At 34.2% G+C, this 5,052-nt stretch overlaps 1 pseudogene; it reads left to right on the top strand.

The window, feature by feature from the left end:
- Window positions 1–1,318: 1,318 nt before the first annotated feature.
- Window positions 1,319–3,687, top strand: LOC127548353 (glyceraldehyde-3-phosphate dehydrogenase-like; annotated as a pseudogene).
- Window positions 3,688–5,052: the final 1,365 nt, after the last annotated feature.

The raw sequence follows: 5,052 nt of genomic DNA, 5'->3' as shown, positions 1-5,052 counted from the left end.
ACTCAATAAATGGTTATTGAATGGATAAAAAATACTCAATAAATAAATTTTAAAATTAGATTAGCTTCTGTTATTCCTGGAAAGAACACTGGACATGGAGTCAGAAGAGACAGAGATGCTCAAAAAGTGGAAGGGATCTCAGAGATTATCTTGTCCAACCCATAACTGAGCATCCAATAAGTGATTATTAGTATAATTATTCATAGAATCATCCTTCCTCCTTTATATTCTTATATCTTAAAACCAGATTCTGTGGTATGGCCATCTTTGTAATACTAACTTTTAACACAGTACTTTCCATACTCTTGGGTTGGCATTCATTTGTCTGCTGACCCTAAATAAGTCTCATAATTTCCCTGATCTGAAATTTTCTCATATCCTAAATAAAGGTAGTATTACTTTTAGGATTTTTGAAAAAACAACTTTGTAAATCTCAACATATTCACAAAATCTGATTCATTATTATTCCTCTCTCCTGATTGTTTACATTTTACTAATAAGCATATATGAATAACATTCTTTCTGAATTCCTTTAAATATTATGATTATAGAAGGATTTCCTACTGATAGCAAAGTTCTCCATGTTGTTCCTATTTAGAGATGATATTGTCAAAATTGCATTAAGCCTTGAAATGTTTTAGATTCTCCTTAGTTAAATCTGTAGAGCTGAAAAATAGAATGCATGAAAAATGGTACTTTATGCCATATAGGTGGATAGTCAATTAAATTAATACATTTGTAATTCTGTGTAATTTTGTCAATGTGGGTATTCCCTATACTGATACTAATCAAAACCCTTTTATAATTTAGGCTTATAGTATTGTAGCTGGAAGGGATTTTATTCTTCTAGATTAGTTCCTTCATTTTAGAGACGAGAAATTAAGGGATTTTACCCAATGTTATAGAAGTAGCAATTGGTAGATGCAAAGTTGCTATGGTTGAACATTCATCACCATATGGCTAAGCTAGTAATTAGCATCTGTGTGGGTTTGGACATGAGTAAATCAAATGTTGATTTAATGTTTTATATTTGAGTACATTGTGCAATTTATTCTATTTTATAATGCCTAAATATTATAGCATTATAGCCTGAGTATTTCATTGCTTTGCTTCGGAGTTAAGTTCAGAAGTTCATGAGTTCAGAAGTTTGATTTTATTCTCTGAATTAAGTTTAAAAGTTAAGTCTCTCTATAAATCACTTTAATTGAAAGAAAGCTGTTATCTTTATATCACTAACTACCTTTGTACAATGAGAAGAAATCTGTTATCCTTGAAGGGTGCAGGTGGATGCCAGGGAGTCTCATCTGTTATCTTCGCAATGCTGGCTATGCTTCAAAAAAGTCTAGTCTATTATTGCTACGACACTAACGGGCTGCGTAGGCGGACATCACCGATGAACTTTCTATAGCAACAAGATGGAAGGAGAGCTTGTTGCTAATGCTGCGTTCCAGACTTCCTTCCAATCTTCTATCATCTATGACACTTCAGACTTTGTAACAAATTACAGTTTTCCATCTATGATTCCTGTTCTTTGTTTTCTTGAATTTACCAATACTATATGAAGGTTACTAAACCTCACTTTGTGGTCAAGCCAAAAGACCTTGGCTGAGGAGCCAAGAGGAATATTTTGTTGGTCATTCCTAGCCTTCCCAATAAATTGAATCTGCTTGAAAATTTGTACCTCAATTTACCTTAATTTCACTTGTATCATGGAGTATAGACAACATCTCTGTTGTTTATATGTGTGTGTGTGTGTGTGTGTGTGTGTGTAAACAAAATATATATCTTATTATTTTATAAACATATCTTATAGAATAAGATATATATATGTTGTTTACATATGTATATATATATATATATATATATATATATATATTATATATATATATATATATATATATATATATATATATATATGTATGTGTGTATGTATACACACACATACACAAATATACACCTGTTTAGGCATTTAGAACATTAAGCTGCAGCTAGAATTGAGAGAGGGTAAGGATCTAGGTTAGCTCTCCCTACTTAAGACATATCTCAGAACTCATCAATGTGGGTATCCTTTCTAACAGTACTATTAATCCATGCCATCCTGTACTGTGCAGCTCTGTATATAAAGTTTCCACAGGGAGTGGATCTTTCTCCAAAATTATTTTTAAAATGTTTTTATTTGCTCTCAGAACTTCTCCCAAATTGAGCACCAGGATCCACTGCTATAACATTGCTGAAACAAGATAGTGAAGATCAGTCAACAGCTTCGGCCACATCAAGCACATAGTGCACAGGACTGTATTCAACTCACTGTGACCATCAGTGATCCCTTTACAGACCCCAACTACAATATGATTCCACTCATGGCAAGTTCAGGGAAACCTAGTCATCAGTGGAAAAGCCATCACCATTGACTTGGCTCTTTTCAACAAAAAGGTGATTCAAGACAATTCCAATAGACTGGTGCTGAAAAGAGCCATCCACATTCAGAGATGGAGTCTCTATGGAGATAATATGGATCAAAGAATAGTATTTTCACCTTTGTTGTTGTTGTTGTTTGCTTTTTCTTTCTCATGTTTTTTTTTTCCCTTTTTGATCTGATTTTTCTTGTGCAGCATGACAAATATGGAAATTAATCTATATTGTATTGCTTGCTGTCTCAGGGAATGGGAAGGGGGGAGAGAGAAAAATTTGGAGCACAAGATGAATGTTGAAAACATGTATTTGGAAAAATAAAAAGCTATTATTTAAAAAAAGGAAAAAAAAACACAAAAACAAAACAAAATCAAAAAAGTCACCATCATCTTCCAGGAGCAAGATCCCATCAATATTAAATGGGAAGACACTGGAGTCAATTATGTTATATAGTCTACTGATGTCTTTATCACTATAAAAAAGGCTGGGGCTCACTTAAAGGGTGGAGCCAAATGGGTCATTATCTCTGCCCCTTCTGCTAATGTCCCAATATTCATGATGAGAGCAACCCATGAGAAATACAATAATTCTCTTAAGATTGTCAGTAATGCCTCTTACATTACCATTGCTTGACCCCTTGGCCAAGATTATTTATGACAACTTTGATATTGTGGAAGGACTCATGACTATAGTTCCTGCCATTACTGCTACTCAGAATTTTCTAACAGTAGAAGGCCCCTTTGGCAAGTTATGGCATGATGGCTATGGTGCTGCTCAAGAAATCATCCCTGCTGCCACTGGTGGATGAAGGCCATAGGCAAGGGCATCCCTGAGCTGAATAGGAAGCTCACAGGCAAGGCCTTCATGCTAGCTCTTACTTATTATCCAGAAGATGTAAATATAATATCTGATTCAGCTTATTCAGTAGGTGTGATATAAAGAATTGCCATAGCTCAAATAAAATTTGTAGCTTCCAATATATATCGGCTCTTTAAGGAACTTCAAGAGCAAGTGAGAAAGCATCTGTGTTGGTCATAGTCTGACCCAGTCTCCTCCATCAATCTGACAGTCTGCAGTCTCAAGCAGTCTCCCCTGAGTCTGACTTTGTCCCCAGTTTAAATACTCTATTACAATTACATCATTACAGTATACTGAGTATATATGAACTAGAGAACCATTACATCACCCTACTAAGTACTAAGTACATTTATACTCAATTCCACCAAATTAATGCTTTGTTTCAAGTATACTTCTCCAGAGTTCCGAACCTTTACAAGTGGCCCCATTTCTCTTAGAGTTTAATACTATATATAGCATATTAACAAGGGTGAAGGGATATAAAGGACCAAGGAGGTATATGACAAGAACGGGAAGTAGACCAATCTTGGAAGAGTGAGGAACAACAGAGACAAGTCCTTCCTAAATCCCCAAAGGCGTACAGCCCATTGGATAGATTGTGAAGGTTATTTCATTGTTGAAGAAAACTTTCTCTGCAGCTTACCACCTTCTCTCTAATATGTTTAGAGAAGGGTCCGGGCCACTGAAAGTTTAAATGATTTGTCTAGGGTCAAAAAATTAGTTTGCATCAAAGGTAAAACTTGATAGGAAAGTTTTCCTGAGTCTGAGGCTGACACGCTTTCCACTAAATGCTGCCTGCTTAGTCTTGGCAAATCCACTTTAAAATAAATTAAAAATCCTATAATGCTGATTTTGACTTGATTCAAAAAATCGCTTGACCACAAATTTGATGCATGATGATGAATAAGTCATTTTTCTCTACCCTCAATTTCCCAATTTGTAAAACCAAAGATTTGCCTAGATGATCTCTAAAATCTTTTCCAGCTTAACCATTCTAATTAGAAATAAAAAGTGTTCTTGTTGAAATTGTATTTGCATAAACTTACTTTCCAAGTAATTAAAAAAAATTAATTTTAAAATTCTGTACTTGGAAAACTCCAAATAGAACGAGCATTTTCATATACAAAACAAAAGAGAAAAAGAGTATTCTTTATTTAGCTATGATTCTACAGTGTGTATAAAGCTTGACCGACTCTCCAATTATAAAAACTAAAATTATTTTCAAAGATGTCCTGCTTATGTTCTCTTCTTTGCATTTTTAAAGTGCTTAATGATTCTCTTTTCTTTCCTTCATTTTGGAAACAAGGTTCACTGTCAAGAAGTGGACAACATATTTCATCATTAGACTTTTGAAATTGCAGCTGATCATTGGGTTCATCAGAATTCCTTTTTTTCCCTCTAAAGACATTAAAAATTTTTCCCCTCCATTACGTGTAAATTTTTTTTCAACTTTCACTATTTTGTTTATGTGTGTGCTGCAATCAAGGTTTAGTGACTTGCCAGGATCATACTAAGTGTCAAGGCCAAATTTGAAATCAGGTCCTCCTGACTCCAGGGTATGTTCTCTCTCCGTTGTGCCTTCTCTCTGCCCCAGCATTAGTTTTCTATTTTTATTTTTTAAATTTGAGTTCTAAATTCTCTCCCTTTTTCCCTTTCCTTCCCTTGAGAAAGCAAGCAACTTGATACAAATTACACATGTGCATTCATGAAAAACATATTTCCATATAAACCATGTTTTAAAAGAAAATACAGACAAAAAATCCAAGAAAAATAAAGTAAAAA

Source organism: Antechinus flavipes, chromosome 1, assembly GCF_016432865.1.
Source record: "Antechinus flavipes isolate AdamAnt ecotype Samford, QLD, Australia chromosome 1, AdamAnt_v2, whole genome shotgun sequence".
In the NCBI taxonomy this organism is placed as follows: Eukaryota; Metazoa; Chordata; class Mammalia; order Dasyuromorphia; family Dasyuridae; genus Antechinus; species Antechinus flavipes.
Note: the sequence above shows the minus strand (reverse complement) of the source record. Positions and strands in the feature narration are given on the sequence as shown.